Here is an 18,642-nt window from a genome sequence, read left to right on the forward strand (position 1 = left end):
GCAGTGCAGTGTGATGGGACAGTGTGGTTTGGTCTGCATTAAGAGGTAAATTCTTAGCCCTTGCTGAGGATGATGATGATGGCTGTTGACTATTGAAACTGGCTGGGCCTGGAAGATCACATTTTCATGAAGGTGTTCATGTTGATACACACATGCATTGGTCATGCACCTGCTGTAGAAGTTTTTTTTAAAGTTTTTACATTTTTTTAAGATTTCCACATCTTAGCACTCACACCCACATTTTCCACTATTGCATGGGCAGCTGTGGTCCCTGTGAGAACATGGCAATTTAGAAAATTCAATATCTAAACATCTTGAAGATCCATTAACCAAAGAATCCAACTTTATGAACCAGCTCCCCATCAGCACTTGCCCAACATGGTCTATTTTTTAAAACTCTCAGCTCATTTGAGAAACAAGAGGAGCTGAAACTCACTTAGCAGTTGAAGCAAAGATAACCTGGTAGCTCATAAGTAGGGATTTATGTATAGAGTGTATAGAAATGGTTCTTTCAAGGTTTTATCCTCACACAAGAAATGTTTAGAGGATGACTCACTGCAATAGTTCACATTCTTAATTCTTAATTCTCCTTTTAGTGTGTTGGATGTGAGAAGTTGCTGAGGTTAAAGGGTGCAGTAACATTGTGGGGGACATAATCAGGAAGGAAGCTGATCAAAAAGGACAGGTTCTTACTTCAGAAAGAATCTTTACTTTCCCAAACATTTGAGGAAAAAAATGGTGTTATTTTTACTATTCATTAGCTCTTAAGGTATATATTAAAAGCTGTAGTTTCATTCTATAAACTACGCTATAATATAATAATCCTGTGGATTACTGATCTGATTCTTACATTTTTGGTGTAAAGATGAGAATTTTACACCCTGAAAATAAGTTTACTACCAGTGAAATAATAATTCTAGTGACAGTAGTAGCAATAAAGCTCAGGAAGAACCCTTCAGTCTAAAGAGATTGCTTTATTCTGTTCCCTGATCTGCACCACTTTACACATATATACAGAAAAATCTTTGCATACACACACACATATATATTAACACAAATCCAGCCACCAGCTCCATTTTCCAGTTACTTCCCACAATTACTTTATTTAGGAAGCTCTGATGAAACACTTCTTTTGAAAACCCAGCTCCATTGCTTTTAGCTTTTTAGTTGCAAAGCAATTATTCAGCCTGTCAGGGTAATCATCATAAATATTTCTGTCCACGGTTTTCCATAAGCCAGTAGTAACTGGTTGGGTCAGTTCAGCTCAATTCAATGACCTTCCAAGAAACAGTTGCATTTGTATTCCATTCCTAAACTACAGAGCAGAGTGCAGGCTAAAATAGGCCATTGTTAAGGCACTGACCTCTTTCCCATGATTTCTGAGTCATAACCACTGACACCAGCAAATCCGAGCTCTGCATCCCATATATTTGCAGGTGTATTCACTCCTTTTTTTTCTTGCAGAAGCTTGAAGCATGTGACTTACTTCACAATTTCAAGGATCTGTCTGGAAAGCAGGTAGAGAAACATGTGCCTCAACAACCCAGACTCCTGCCTATTCATCCTGGATATTTTGCATGTGTGACAAATATTCTGTAATTGACCTACCCACATCCCACTGATCAGTAAACTGAGGCCCAGGACAGTGATGCTGCAAGATCAATCAGGGTCTTTGTGGTGGAAACCAGAATAAAACTCCAGAGTCAGCTGCTAACCACATAAGCTATCCCTGCTGCTGGCCTGCAAAGTAAAAATAATGGTTTGGAGTCCTCCAGTTTTCATTATTAGCTTTTTGGATGAGTTTTGCCTAAGGGGAATGAGTTATTCTCTGCTGTTGTATGAGTGTGCTTCACTTCAGCTGAATTATGTGTCACTTTATGGTAGGGTTGTCTTCATTTTTTTCTTGGCTGTGCTCGGGGAGATCTTTGTGAACATCTTGTTTGACAAATTCTGCACCACCCACATAACCACTCTGAGGCAGACTTAGCAGAGTCAGACACTCAGCTGGGCCCTGGATGGGTCTCGTGTCCTTGTTAATTGGGATCTGCCAGCCCCAGTGGCCAGAGCAGAGCGTGGGCTTTGGATCTCACTGCTCCGTGCTTTGCTTTGCTGCTTTGTCCTTGTGGCTTTGGGCAAGTCACCGAACTTGACTGAGAACGTGTTCGTTTATGTGCTTGTTAGTTCCTAACAAAAATTTCAGCCCATGAAAAAAGTATTTGCAGTATTCATGCTTTATTTTTGCAGGGAGGGGATGTTACATTAAAAAAGTGCAAGATTTTACCCAAACAAAAATATTTTTTTCCCTTCTTTTTTTTTTTTTCTCAGTTTCCTGAAATCTGGAAAATAAATCATGCCTAAATCCAAACTGCAGCTTCTCAAACAAAATGCAGTAAAGTAATTTCTATTTCACCAGCTATGGTTTTTTGATGCTTTTGTTTTTGTTTTTTTTAGGAAAAAAGGACTTTCATAGAAGTTTTCAAGCAATAGTGAAAGGGCAGAGAAATGCCTGGTTTGTAACCTGCCCTGGCTTGGTCCAGCTGCCTCAGTCTCAAATGTCAACAAATAGTGGTGACTTTCAAAAATCCGTAGGTTGTGTTTTGGATGATATTTAGTTAAGCGATATTTCTCGTGTATAGAATAGCCTTGATTACATTATGTAGCAGAATAAAACCAGATGGCAATGAAGTAACTATTTATCTTCCTGGTGAATGTTAATACACGGGGAAGTGAGGGCACAGGAAACTTGGTGTAATACGGTCACTGGGAGCTATGAGGGCTTTCCTCAGGCAGCTCTGCTCCTGCACCTGATCTTGACCTGAAGGCATTATTCCTGCTCTAACTTTCTGCTCCTTGAGCTAAACCATCTTATTTCTACTTGCTCTTCTCAGTGTGTTCCTGCTTTGTTTCCTTGGCCCCAGCACTGCTGCACACCACCTAGTGAGCTGCAGTGGAGCACAGGGCAGGGAGCACAGGAACATCCCTCCGTGGTGCAGCAAGACTGGACTGACGAGAATGAGCCATGGCAAAGGCAGAAAATTACAGACCAGCTCACTGCAGTCAATAACTGAAGTGCTGCCAAATGGTGAGAAGTTTACCAGTGCTCCCTGCAGTGGGCAGAATTCTGTGATTCTGATGGAAGTCCAGCACATCCCCATTTTGGATGTTCAGTGTTTTCTGTGATTAGGGCACAGTTGTTTCTGAGCTGGTAACAGGCTTCCAGTCTGCATTCAACGACCAAGGACTGCTGCTTGTGTTTGTACCATTTGTGGTGATCCAGAGCAACTGTTCATCCTCAAAAAGTGACTGCCAGGACCTGGGCTGTGCCATCAACACCATCAACACCTTTCTACCTGCTCTTGGAGGTAGAAAGGGACTACTTGGCAGGACAAAACTAAGTTCTAAACCTTTCACAATCCAGCATGCTTAGCAGCCTGGGTGGATGCTGAATTTCATTATCTCCAAATTGCTGCAGATTTGTTCAAAGGAGCCTTCCCTTGCTGGTAGGGCCACACGACAAGAACCAGCACGCTCGGGTCTGACAGTGACGTTCACTCCCTTCAGAGCCCCAGGAACCAGCCAAGCGGGGCTGTGTGCCAGGCTCTGAGATAGGCCAGCCCCAGTGCTCCTGCAGGCACCTGCCAACCATGAGCCATCCCCTTCTGCCCCCCCTCCAGGTGAAACTCTGATTCAGCATCTCAAACAAAACCACAAAACCTGCTTGTCAGTCTGGGAGCTCTCCCGTCTCTCTCTTCCCTCTGCCACAAGACTCCACTTGCTGCTGCCCAGGGGCTGGAGGCAGGAGCAGGGTACGTTCAGTAACAGCCTCACACTGGCTGCTGTTTGAGAAACTGCTGGGCTCTGGCTTGCTCAGGGAGCACAGTTGCTGCTCCCTGGGCTTGGCAAAGCTGCCTGGACTTGCACTCCCAAGGAGCACTTTTCATCGTGTTCTGGGCTCTGTCACCCAGACACAACTGCGCTGAGGGAGTTCAAAGCTTTTCAGAAGCTGAAGTCTGGTGATTTGCTCCAACCCAGGCTTTCTTCTCATGTAATTTAATCCTGTTTTATTTTTTCTTGGTGGCTTGAAGTGTCAGTGAAGTAGAAACACAGTAAAAGGATAATCCTGGACATGGTTATTGCTCCAAGCAGAGATGCTGGAGCCTTCCCAACCCCAGGTTTGCTTTGGCCCCCAAGCAGCCTCTCTTCAGGCAGGGAGGAGGGCTGAGGGACCATTTTTTCTGACCAGCTGGAGTTGGTCAGATTTCTTCTTCAACCTGATACAGCCTTTGCTGTCATTCTTCTACTTCCCTGAGTCATCTTAATCCTTAATGCAACCCTCTCTTTCTGACTCCTTGTTTTTTATGTTTGATGAGGCTCACATATCACAGACAGGTTTATTTACTCTCTGGAGCCTGTTGGATTTCTTTCTGCATTTTTACTGATTTCCTACAGCACAGAGTCTGAGTAGGGAACTAGCACAGCCTTCGTCCTTATAATTCAGCTGCCCTTTTTATCCTCTTCTTTCCTGACAAGTCCTTTTATTTCCTATTGTAATACAATCCTTTTTGTCCTGCTCTCTGTAGTTAGTCAAATAGATCCATCCAAACTATTAAAACCAGACTTTTCAGAGTAGAAGTATTCAAGTTTTTATCTGTTCCCTTAACACGAGTGCAGTCATACAGACTTGAGTGAGAAGGGCAAATACATTAGCTTTGGATATCAAAAGAAAGGCAGAATGAGCTGTCATCCTACCTAATAAAATGAAAAATCCTGGGAAACACTGTATTTAGAAAGTGGAGGTGATGAAACACCTCCCCTTCCTCTTGTTATCTAAAACAGCCCCAGAGCAAACGCTAACCCACAACCTGGAATTGGTTTGTCTCTCTCCTTGTCTGGGTGGCTGAAGTGGTTTTTAAAACAAAAATCCCAGATTTTTCAATTTGATCTGAACTGTGCCATTGCTGCCTCTCTTCCCCCATTATTAGGCTACATCTAAAGGCATGAATTAAACTTAAATTTTGCACTTAAAGAATTGTAAACCTGATTTTTTCCCCGTAGTGAACACATTTTGATAAGGCCCCAAGATTATTCCTATAAATGAGAAGAAATAGTATAGATGTGTCACTAAATCTAGGAAGAGAAATTGATAGTGTAGAGTAACGAGAAGGTAGTGGTTATATTTAGAAAGATTTTCATTAGGTTGAACAGAAGGGATTAGTCCTCACAATCCTAGATAATGTAATGCTTGTAGAGGTCTGCAAGAACTAGACTGATTTTCAGAGGTTTGAAGTGCTGTGGAAGAAAAATTCCAAGCTTTGAACAGTCAGTGAAAGTGAGATTAATAGAGGAAAAAAGCACTGTTACCCTAAGAAAGCAGAGCATGGAGATGAACAAAGCAACTCCAGTCTAACAGGACAATTTGCATTAAATCCAGCCTCCTCTATGGATCTGGGATATGTCAATACCAGGACATGAAAACTTGGTTCCCTCAATTGCTTGGGACACTCACTAATTTTTAGACAACTGCTTCTGGATCTTTTCCTCAAGCACAGCTCCAAAGTCATCCCTGAGCTGGTGGCTCCTTTCCTGACCTTCATCTGAACAGATTAATGAACCTGCATGTGGTAGAACTTGCTGACCAGTGCTGCAAAGTGCAAAGAGGGAAAGGAAACAGGCCCATTTTGTATCCAGCCTCCAGCTAGAAGCTCAAAGCTAGAAATCTGAGCTCAAAGATGTATGGGGCTCAAGATAGAAACTCTTGAGTTTTGAGCAGCCTTGGAAGTAGATGCCTTTCCTATCCTTCATACTTTACAGTTTTAGAGCAGCTGTCATATTCACGCTTAGCTGAATATAGAAGTTGGGAATCCCCTTACAAGTTATGTCTCTGCACACACAGAAATGGTGGTGAGTGACCACAGGAGTCTCCTTGGAGACAGGCAGAGCTTCATCTATGCTTATCATCTCAGGTGGACTGACACAAGTCTTGGTAGGCTTTCTTGGAGAAGTTAAACCTAAATTCAATCATAAATTATAATTAAGTGCACAATGTCCTCAAAGGTCTTGTTTCAGGTTCTTGGCAGATGTGGTGACCTGCTTCGTACTTTGGTCAACAGCTTACAAGGAAGGTGAGATACTTTTTGTCTTCAAACAAATGAAATTCTGTATTCCAGTTAACATTTATCCTCCTTGGGTATGGCCTGTAGTGCTTCTGTTTAAATCTCTCCCTCTAAACGGTCTCTGCCTCCACAAGGAATTTTCTCTGTGTTGGTTTCTCTCTAGGAGTCGTACCTTGTCTAGCAGTTTTCTAGTTCAGGCCCTGTATATTTTTTCTCATAATGGATTCTATGAAGCTCCTGCCATAAACAAAATGCAAAAAAAAAAGTGTAAATTTTCTGGTGCTTCAGTACTCAAAACTGCACCTAGAATCCTTGGTTTGGCCAGGCACATGGGTGTTAAATCTCAGCCTAAAAATAATGCACTGAGGAGCTCAGCTGGAATATCCCTTCCTGAGACCATCTGTCATAGCTGAGCTTGGAGCAGTTTGGTACATTGCTGATCTGTCTCAGTGTGCTGTTGTTTTTGTCTCCCCACTGGAGAGCCACATTCTTCTCGTTCTCTTAATTTGTTCCTCTCAGAGTGCTTTTACTCAGCAGTTGTCACCAAGTCAGCGTGGCATGGAGCAGGAGGGAGGAGAGGGACAGGTTGTGCCTGCCCCATTCCGTGCCTGCCCTGCTGGGGCTGCCCAGGGTGGCTGTGCCCGTTCCTGTGCCCATCCTGCTGCTCCTCCTGCACTCCCACTGCAGCCCTGCTCCCTGCCCACTTGGAGATCGATAAAACCATGACAATGCCTGCTGACAGTGGCTGGGAATTTGTTCTTTTCCATTGCTGGCTCTACTGGAGCCCTTCCAGCCCTGCTAGTGAGGAGTTTCATCCCGGGGGCTGCGTTTTCCCAAAGCCCTGCTGATCCTTGCACAGCCCTCACTGCAGAACACTGCTGGCATGGAGCTGCTTACAGTGGGTTGTACATAAACACACATTTCAGCACCTCAGCATTCACCACCCCATTCCTTCTTTCAAATCCTCCTGTCCTGTCCCCCTCCCTTCTCTGCTCCCCGTATGTCTGGTTATACCTTGTTTCTACATGCCTAAGTCATGCTTTAAATAACAGCTGTCTGATTCTTTGCTTCTTCTCATACCCAGCTAATTATTTTCAATTTATTGATTTTCCACATGGAGATTAATGGGTTATTCAGCTCTCAAAGCCTGTATCCACACAGCTGTGAGCTAATGCATGGGTATGGGAAGGGGTAGAGGGGTATGTGTTTATGTGGCTGATCACCTTTCTGATGAACTTGTGTAGTAAACCAAAGGGATTTTTCTCTTCCTTACTCATTATAAGAAGCTTCAAAATCTTACCAATGAATAATCACGTTGCACAGGGAGCAAAAAGTAATAAATAAAAACCTGACAAGTCTGCAGTAAGAAAATTGTTAACATGTGTTTTTCCTGTATCTTTAATTGCACTGGCTCATGTGCTCTGAGTGTGAAAGAGCCAGGCAGTGGCAAAGTAACCACAGCCTAGATGTGGGGTGAGAAGCTCCCCAGAACCCCTCCTCTGCTCCCACCCCTCTGCCACAGCTGTTTCTGCTTCTTTGTGCAGCTGCATAGGCCTGTGGGGGGCAAGCAACCAACCCTTTTCTTGTATTTTTCTAACCAAAATAATGTCAGTGGTCCAGTGTAGAGCCCAGCAGCTCCACCACGTACTCAGGGTAGTGGTAGTAGTAGGTAGAATTCACAGGCAGCAGTGAATTCACTCCTGATGGAAAAGAATCATGGAAGCTTAAATTCTGTGTATGGAACTCTGACTTCACTGGCTTATCTGACCAGTGAAAACCCATGGTATTATGTATTATATATAATATAAGGCTTTGGATTTGAGCCTCATACATAATTAATTAGTAATTTTAAGGGTGGGAATATTTAAAATGTTTTGTTAACTCCTATTAGCAGTTTTCACACCATTTTATGTTGTCAAGTCAGGTGTGAGTGTGACCAGGCTCGGTTTGTAAGACAGTAATTGCCAAGGGACTTGGGGAGAAGTGGCAATAAATGGCTAAGAAATGCAATCAGCAGTTAAAGGAAAAATAAACAGAAACATTGGCAAAGTGATTATTATTTAGCAAGTCTGGGCTCAATATTTCCTGCTTTCCTGGAGCCTATCAAAATGGTAGCCCAGATTCTCTGCCTCATTAGGATCCTTGGCTTGTTGGGCCCTTAGCTGCCTATTTATAGTTGATAGCTGAACTTTGCAGACTTCACTATTTTCAAGACATGTTCAGAACTCTTCAAAAATCAACCCACTTATGTATGGTTTGAGATGTTCACCTTAAAAAAAAAAAAAAAGTTTACCCCAGTGAAGTAAAAAGTACCCTTTTTAAATCTCTGACCTTGACATTTACTCTTATTCCAGCAACAAGAAGGCAAAAAATACTTCTGGACCCAACCTTCCTCTTGCCAAGACTGGAGGGATTCAGTTGTGTTCTGGGCAAGGAGTTCCTCCCTAATCTGCTACAGCTTTCTTGTGAGCACTGCTCTGAGAGGCCTATGTGTATTAAAATTGACATGTCCCTGTTAGAACCACTGGTACAATTTGACTGGAATAAGCTAGAAATAGGGATAAGAATGATGGTTTAAAGCCAAGATTTAGGAATGAGGGGATTAAACACAGGAGATTTGAGGCAGAGCACAGAGTAGTTCTGACCACAGAAACATGGCTGAAGAGCAAGACAGAACTAGACATGGGAGCTTTCTTTTATATTAGCCAGTTCAAAAAGGGGATGGTGAGACAGCTGAAATGTGTCAAAATAATATTCATTTTTTTCCCCAGTGTTAATTCCCAGCACAAATTAACCTCAGCCATTTTCCTCTTCCCTCTTAGACACACACTATTTGTCAAGCCATGTTGCCTTAATACTTCCCAACCATCTGGGATAAATTTAGCCTGCCCAAGAAAAAAGTGCAACATGGCAGGCCTTGGATGGAGGAGCAGGCAAGTCTCTTGCTGACTGCAGCCTCTTGTAGGTCATTGCAGCACACGTGTGTCCCTCTCCTCTCATGACTTTTGTTGAAAATGGCTCAAGGTACAAAAAACTGAAGCTTCCTGTTGGGCTAGGAACGGATCAGTGTGGGTAAGGTAGCGTGGGCAGGAAGGCATGCGAGCATCTGGTTTGAATAGCTCCACACATGTAGGATCAGCCAGCTTTCTGTAGGTTTCACGGGTTTTGGGTTTTTATCCCAGAGCTCTGGAGCAGTGGTGGGCCCCACCCTTCCCTGCACCTCCCAGGAAGGCTGTGGGGAGCTCTTGAAGAGGGGCTCAGCCCCTTCAATTACAGGAGCCACTGAGGGTTGAAATAAACCCACAAAACTCGGGCGTGCTCCGGAAGGTCAAGTGTCTCCTGTGGCACTCGGGAGGCAGGAGGACCTGGTGCCTTGATGTGCTTCTGATGGGAAAGCAACATGTGAGAAGACAGGCGACCGAGCGGCCTGCAGGATACACATTCCTAAATGTCACTTAGCCATACAACCTGCGAGGGCGGAAGCGTGGGCAGATGGAGAAATAATATTTTCATTGAAAATTCTCTACCTCTAAAATATTTCCTGTCAGGTTCCTTCCAAGGAGGGCTGGAGCAAGGAAGGAGGGGGGCTGAGGTGGGATGTGTGGCAGTGGATACAAGTTTGTGATTCCTCAGGCCTCTCCATTTTGAGAGCATTTAACTCAATCCCCTTTCTTCTCCCCCTCCCCGAGAGAAGGATCATGCTAAGCATTGCTGGAGCCGGAGGCAGCTTGGGAAGTGAAATAAACACCTGACTGTTAAATGCTAAATGTTTACTCAACCAAAAATAAAAATAGTTCTGGTTTCCTCCACGACACTCTAGAGTTACGTTCCTCAGCACACATGAGCTGGAGGTTTGCACAGGGGGAGTCTTGAAAAGTTGAAACTCTTTGGAGGGAAGAAATTTGGAGGCAATAAGACAGGCCTCCCTCTGTCCTGTGAGAGCTCTTCTGCCATGGAGAAAATGCTGCAGCTGTTTGCCTGGTGCAACTTAAAAATAAACTCCCTCCTCCTTTCCTAGCTGCTCGTATCAGTTTCACGGGTGCCAACCCAAACCAGAGAAGTCAAGTGCAGAGGGTCAGAGCCCAAGGGTGGGCACAGTCCCCTCTGGGGGATCTGAAGAGCAGGAGGGAGACGTGCCTTGACACCCCGGAGGAAATGTCCAGGAGTTTGGAGCTGCAGTCACTGCAGCCCCTGTGTGTTCAGGAGCTGCAGTGGTGCAGCTGGGCAGTGGCAGCCTGTGTGTGTGGATGGTCCCAAGGCAGCAGAACAGAAATTACGGCGTAGACTCTGACATTAGGAATTCTCACCGGAATGTTCTTTGCTGTAGCTCTCCCCATCGAGTTGCAGACATCGTGTCGCAATGTGTGCAGAATTATTCTGCTGATGCTTCACCTCCAAAATGCAAGATGGAAAATGCTACATATTACCAGAGATATTTATTGGGCTTGATTAGATATGACACATACATTTGCAATATGTTTCCTTCAGTCAGGTCATCCATAGATGGACTAGGAAATAGCATTTAACACACATGAAATAGAGCAGATTCCTTCCCTGAACGATGACTACTTGCTGATCCCCAGAGCTTGCCAACTTGTAAAGTAGCCCAGAAGGGCTATATATGAACTAAACCATCCTTCAGTAGCTACTGCACTATCTTATGCAGACATTCTCTTTCAGGTAGCAAAATAGATTATGACAACTGAAGAAAAGGACACCCATTTCACACATATTCAGATGGGGGAGGAAATCGAGTGATCAATGGGAGTCCAAACCAACATCTCTATTCAAGCCAGCTAACACCAACTGCTTGCTGAAAGAAGTCACCATCTTTTCCTTTTTGAAACGAGAGGAAGCAAATCCTTGGGATCCTAATTGATTTAGGACTCCCAGATAGGTAATTGGGAATACAAGACTCCCAAACTTGAATTTTCTCCTGAGAACTGGGAAGCCCAGAGAGCAGAACACCCAACCTGAGCTGAGGTAAGAGCAAAGGTGGATTAGCATAAAATTGTTCTTGCTAAAATGAAATTTGCTATAGTTAACCAGAAAGTGTTAGGATAAAAAAATTATAGAACAATTTGGGCAAAGAAAAACTAGAGCCACCTGTTTAAAGTTAGCCTTTAACCTATTCCCTCTGCCTTCCCTTTTGCTTTCTCTCTCTTTCAAATTTTCCCAGTATCTCCTCTTTCCATAGAAGCAAATCTTCCCCAGGGAAAGTCAATTCTGAAGGCAATTTTCCAAAAACCATTTGGCAGAATTGGCCGGTGCTTCAACTGCAAACATGAAAAGGCATTTATTCCACTAACTCAAATGTAGTTTGGAAGAGACTTTACTGAACTTGTTTTAGGAATATACTTTGACTGCATCAGTTTTATTGCTTCTTGTATAAATGTCAAACTCAATTTGCCTTAAAGCAGAAGAAAAGTACATGGTAATGTATATATTACATACAATAACTGAGGGGAAAAAAGTGTTGTCTCCATGGTAAATTCAAGCCTATTCCATGTTAATTGTGCTCATCAGACACACTCAGTATTTCACCAGTGGTGAGGAGAAGGAGTAGGTGTGACCCTGGTATTGAAGACAGTGTGTGTAGTATTGTTGTAAGCTGGCCAGCTAATAAGGGATCCTGAATTTCTATTAATTCTTATATTTTGGTTGCCTAATTTTGTGACCTAAAACTTTCTTGTTCATCCCTTAAAAGGGCTGCTTTCTTGTTGTGTAAAGAACTTGTGGTAACCCGTCCTTTGTGCACCATCAGCAGCATTTAGGCTTGCACTGTTAGCACATCAGCTAACACACATCACATTTGAGATCCAGGACACCCAGCAGCAAAGGATTTTTTCCTTGGAAAGGGGGGAAGAAAAGAACAAGTCTTCCAAATTCCTATTTCAATCAGCACTCATTGCCAAATTTTCTAGCGAGAAGCGAATTGGCTATTTCAAAACACTTTGTCTCAGCAAAACTATAGTTGGAATTTCTTGGGGGCTAAGGAAAAAAACACATCTTTAATCCAAGAGTTGTCCCCCTGCTGAATTTCAAAGACTTGCTGCAGACAGAGTGGGATACAGAGCTTCCAGGAGAAAAAGATTGGACTTTCTTCTGTAGCAAGCAAAAAGTATTAAACCACCTAAAAAATCTACTTTCTGCCCTTTTATTGTACAGCATATTTTGCAGTAATTTTAGGTATTAGAACGGGCCACATATTAGGTGCTGCCATTCTTAAAATATTACAGGGAACACATTAGATTTTTGCAGTGTTTTCATTTGCATTTTAAGGTCTGTTCCTGCAAAACCATAACTTCTTCACACGAGGAGCTGCAGTGGCATCAGCAGCACCTCTTATCTACATAAACTTAATGTCTTGCACAATTATTTGCAGGATCAGGACATAAGGCTGAAAATGCAATTACTTTGTGAGTTACAAAAAAGAAAATGCTCTTTGGAATGGTAGGTGAGATTCTCTGCTGGAGTAAATGATAAAGGACCCGTTGAATTCAACGGAGCTATCCCGATTCACACACGCTGATATGGCCCATTAATTTTAGTGTATGAAAATGAATCTCTGCTCTAAAAATACCAATTAGTAATAAGCTTTGAGAAAGGAGAAAAAAAAAATCAATTTAAATTCATTTTGTGCATTGCACATTTTCTGATGCTATTTTAGTTAAATTATTATTATGCATAATAATGGCAGGGCAATAGGTGCTGTCACCTTAGGAATTTGCAGCTGTGATGGGTAGTATAAAAGTTAGTGATAGGGAAATTTCAGAAAAGCTCATCAATTGAATACAATTGTCACCATTATGATTTGGATTAGGGTAGTGTGAGCACATAAAAAGACATTGCACCAACTCAAAATCATTTACAGTCTAACTAGAAAAACAGAGCAGAGAGAAAAGAGGGAAACTGAGGCAACAGAGCTTCCATGAGTGACTGAGCTTGGAGTCAACCTCCTTCCTGATGGCCAGGTGTGCTATTCAGCACACCAGACTGATCCTCAGGAAGGTTGTTTTTTTGGTTTATTTTTTTTTTTTTGAAGGGCATGTGCAAAAGTGAATATGTACTTTGGCACCGAGCCAGTTTCAGCATTCAAATTCCCTGGAGATAGGCATGCGAGCAGGATCCTGTGTGAACACCCAGCTCTGCAGGCATTGAAACACCAGTTGGTGCATGGGGTGATTTGCATGCTCATTTTGCTTCTATTCAGCACTCATCCCACATGCATTTGTGCAAAGAAGATCACACTCCTGCGCCGGAAAGTTAAGTGTTGTCTCTGTGCATTGCCATTCAGCATTGGTTTTTCATGAACAATAAAAGCCTTTTGGGATAAGTGGCTCTCAAAAGAGGATTCAAGACTGGCTTCCTCATATTCCAAGCAATCCTGCCATACTAATGAATCGTAGTCATAGCTGGATTACTCACTGTTAGTCATAACATAAAGAGTTGGAATTAAAGGGAAAAAAAAGTTTTGGTTCATGCAGTGGATTATTGAGGGGTGAAACTCATGTCCGAAAGTACCAGCTGGTTTAGAAAGTGATTTAAATCCCAGAGGACAAACACAGCCGTGGCTATTAAACATTACTGTTGCTAGGTGCAGATGAGAGGTGGGGAGAATGTGCTGAGGGGAGAAACACTCCCAGGTTTCCTTGGTCATGCTGACTTTCCTCTGCCACGGGAAAGGCAGCACTGGGCACGGGACCACCACTGCAGCCTGGTGCAGCTGAGCAAGGTGCAGAGGCTGGAGTTTGCCCCTGTCCCTGTGGTTACAACAGACAAACCCCAGTGCCCAACACAGCAGTTCAGGAAATTTGAAGCTGTAGGTGCTCTAATATTGAGGGGTATTTTTGTAAATAAGGCAATAAAAGCAAATCATAGGACTTTATCAGATCTGCATTCTCGTGGAGCTTTTCCAGGGGCTGCTTTGGAAACCCACTGCTCTCACATATGTCTGTGAGTGTATTGACTTTGCAGAGTTAAATTCATTTAGCACTTCTTGGGATGACATCAAAGTCATATTACAGCAACCAAGAGTTCAGGGTCCAAAGCACAGTAAGCTGCTTCGTACAACCTGGGGCTGCTCAGACCCTCCAGATATGGACCCTGAGATGTGGAAAACTTTTATTCCATCTGACCTTCAGCAGCTGCGAGATCAACAGCAGCAGTTCACAGAGGCAAGTCATCCTCAGGACAAGAGCTCCCTTCCTCCTCTCCCACCAGCCCCTGATACTAGTTTCACCTTGTTCTGCAGTTATAAAGTTGTTTCTCAATGGCAGAGAAAGGAAAAAAAAAACACCCTCAACATTTCTTCCTCTAAGAAACCTATTGACAGACAGATCCTGTGGATTCCTCCTAGTACAGCTATCTTTGAACTGAGGACTTCTTAGTGAAGTTGGAAAGTTTCCTGGGGTTTTACTGTTTTTTTCCTAAATTGATTGTGGAATTTTTAAACAAGGTTGGTGCCTCTGATCTTTTTCTCAGCAGCTGCAGAATCTTTTTCTCCCCCCACAACTTGTTCCACAGAAACCAGGTATTGGAAAAATTAAAGGGGGAAGGACAGCAGCACCATTTATTTACAGAGCCAACTCAATTGAAGCAGGGATCATCCCTATTGCTTTGTGAACAATCAAATATCCAAAAGAGCTTTGATGAAGTTTTGTGCTTATAATATTTGTGAATTAAGGATAACTGCAAAAGTTGACTCTAGGTTTTAATTTGAATATTGGACACTCCTACAGATCATTAATCCCCACTGTTTAGTTCAGGTCTCCATTGCGAAATACAGATTTTTTTTTTGTTATTTCTTGTGTGCAGACTCTATTTTTCCAAGCTTTCAACAAGAAAATGTCATTTGTAGCTTTTCCTTTTCTTCAGTGTATTTTCCATGTGTTGTTCTGTATGTTTTCATTCTAGGGATGCTGCCCTCCCTTGCACAACACTGTCTGATTTCAATGAAGGATGACTGGACCTGGCCTGGCATTTTTAATGCTGGTCTGTCTAGAGTTACACACAGTGAAATTATGTTACTGAAAGTATAAACTCTTTCCCAGGCTAGAAAACACAGTCAAGTGTGGCCATAAGAATGAGAGAAACCAGTGGGGATTCAACAACTCACAGAGGCAGAATGGGACATATTTTGGAATTATAAAAAAAGAAAGAGGGTTAAAAACATGTGCACACACATGCAATTTAATTTTGGGATGTGTTATGTGGTGCTTCTTGCTGAAAAAACTGACCAAAAAAACCAGATGTTAAGTTTTTCTTATGAAAACTCCATCTTTCTCAAAATCAGTGAAGTGATGACAATCTCTGCAAAAGTGTAGCCTATGCAGAGTTTTAAACTGAGTTTGGCTGTCTTAGGACAGCCTGATAAAGCAAGGATCAGCATCCAAGTACTTCGGTGGCTTTTTCCTCCAATCCTTTTGAGGGACGTCTGCACCAACCCAATCCCATTTATTTTACACTCAACCTTTCCAAATAATGTTGGAACCAGAAAGTTATTTATGTGACCTGCTTAATTGAAAGAGCATTTGCTGTCAGTGATCAAATAAACTGTTATTGATCTTCAGCATTGGAGGCTGCTCACACGGAGCATTCTGGTACGTATTTTTCATTAAGTCACTTTTCAGAAAAAAATAAAGATCAGAACGCAAGTGCAGCAAAAAAAATATTCCTGTAGGGTACTGAGAGAAAAAAATCAAAGAGGTTTGAGAGTGACTCCAGAGAAAAGAAACTGCAGAGCACAAAATAGCAACACCACCTATGATTGCACAGAAATGTAAAGGCTCCAACACACACAAGATCCTGCTCTGAGCTCCAAATTCTTAGTGAGAAAAACTATTTGAAATCACAGTGGAATGTCCTGGCCCTTTGTTTGGGAAAAAAAGAAAGGAAAAGAGATGAGTCACAGTACTGGAGGATGGGTAAGGCTGGAAGGGAGCAGAGTGGGCCTTGTGGTCCACACTCCTGCTCCAGCAGGATCATCCTAGACTGTAAGAATCCAGGCTTTGTGTTCATGCCTTGGTGCTTTTATTTAGCAGTACAGATGTAGGATGTAACAGCCTTCAAATTCCAGCACTTGGAGCTTTTCCACCTTTTGGAATTTGAAAGTAGAGACTGAGACACAGGTGGTGTTTTTTTACAGAAACCCTTCTGATCCAAAGGTGTTGTGTAACTGAAGAAATCCCTAAAGGGTTAATTACTAGATAAGGAAAAGTTGTCATTCCACACAGTGGAATGAGGTTTAAGATATGTCTCATTTGTGACTAATTCTGTGACAAAGATTCATTTCTGAAGAGAGGGAAATACTTGTCCTACTTTTACAGCTGAGACCAGAGGCTTGTGTTGTGTTTAGTTTTATTTCTTACAACTTCTTCTGATTGTGCTTGGGAAAAAATATACTTAAAACTATGAAGTCACTAAGGTCAAAATTATCTTTCCCTCAAACTATGAAGGCATTCACAGCACTGGAGAGCTGCTGGGATAATTATTTTACCCATCTTAGGTTGACTATTCACCAGGCTGTAGATAGGATGTAATTTTGCCATTCTCAGGGATGGGGAATGGGGTGGAGTGTTCTATTTTTAAGCAGAGTCTTATTCAAACTTTGTTTTTCAGTAGGATTTTTTTCAGTCTCTCAGATCAACATACTTTGTATTCTTCTTACTATCTTATTAAAAAAAAAAAATTAAATCATGAATACACTCTCAGACTACAACCATTTTACTGATAGAATTACACAGCTCTAAAATATAAGGCTTATAATGGAAACACTAACACAGTCTTGACTCTGCTCTAATATCACTGAACTTCCTTTGGGGGTGAAGCTTTGCCTCAGGAACCTTAATTATCTGATGTGGTCAATTACTCCAAGATAATGATGATTTTATCAGGTATTACTGCTCAAATATTTTACGATAGACAGGCTATTTAATTGCATTCCTGACCTACCAAAATGCTTACAGATGACTCAATTAAACACTAAGAAGAGGGGGGGGGGAAGGGAGGGAAGGACAGCATTTAAAATCTTTGCTGATAGTTCATTTGGAGAATTTTGTTTCTCTTGAAAATCCATCCATCCATCATCCATCCATCCATCCATCCATCCATCCATCCATCATCCATCCATCCATCCATGTTGCCCAGGCATTGCCTGGACAGGAAGTTTGGATAAATAAGCTCAATATTATTGTACAAATAGTAAAGCATGCCCAGCCTCTTTACTGCTGAGGGATTAGGTTTGGATCCTGAAAAATCCTTATGGTGGATGGAAAAAGTCAGTTTAACATCCCCAAACATCCCAGAGCATGGTGAAATAAATTTTCCACCATGTTCAGGTAAAACAGAGTTTTTAAGTGGGAAAATGTCTTGTTTTTAAGTGAGAAATGCAGCAGTCTCTGGGGATAGTTCCAGCTCCTGCAGACCCCTCAGCTGCCCAAGTGCAATTCACCCTGGAGGTGCCTGCCCCATTTTTCTCTCCCCTAGCCTGGCATTCCTGGTGCTGGGCTGGCATTTGCCTGGGAGGTTGAGGTCACTCTGAGGACTGCTTTAATTGGCATCTCTGCTCCACTGGCCCTAATGGGCTGTTTCCCAGGCACAGAACTGCCCTGCCTCAAGAATGCTTTGGCTGCACAGCCTCAGATTTGGGTCCAACCCTGCCCTGGATGCTCCTGTGCGGGTGGCTCAGACCTGGGAGCCTCTCATGCCCTGAGCAGAGCAGGGAGCTGCTCCCAGTGCCCCCAGACAGGGAAAGAGGGGGATATTTCTCCTGCCAAGCAATCAATTTGCTGCTGGTGAAATAGGAACTGTGAGCAAGATTTTGAGGGCAGATTATTTTTCCCTGCTGCTTACAATAATGTTACTGTAAGATTTTCAGCAACTGTGTCAAGGACTCAGCCAAGATCCCTGAGAACAATGGCCAGGCTGCCCTTCCTTTCATGGCTGCTGGAATTCTGCTGCATTTATCCATAAAGGTCCATTTTTCTTTCCATTCTGGAAATAATGTGCATTGTTACACTCTTGTTGGAAAAACTGGCAGCAAATCCTCCTGGGCAAGGAATGTGGTTACCCACTATTGCGTGAGGCTAACAGGAGGAGAGATGACATTTTATGGGGTTTTACTCAGAAAACTTTTCATGAGACTATTATTACCTTTTTATGGGATTTCTCAACAGAATTTTCATGGGCAGCATTTTGATCACTTTCTGTTATGTTTTCAGCCTTGCTAATATTCTTTTCAGTCACATTCCAAAGCACAGCATCCACAAATATTCCCAAATATATTCTAAATTGCTCAGGAAGGAAACAATTTTTCTATCTGAAATTAGAAAAAAATATTATTCTGAAATGTCAAATTTTAGCAAACCCAACTGCTGCAGGAATTGGTTTGGATAAGTGAAAACAGTTCAGTCTGACTTCTGACTTTTAGAAATATTACTATCATTAGTTCTCATATCAAGATGAAAAGTCATATTGAAACTACTGTAATTCTTTCATTATGAGAAAGAGTGGCAACAGTGGAAGAAGC

Source organism: Cyanistes caeruleus, chromosome 16, assembly GCF_971803275.1.
Source record: "Cyanistes caeruleus chromosome 16, bCyaCae1.hap1.1, whole genome shotgun sequence".
NCBI lineage: Eukaryota > Metazoa > Chordata > Aves > Passeriformes > Paridae > Cyanistes > Cyanistes caeruleus.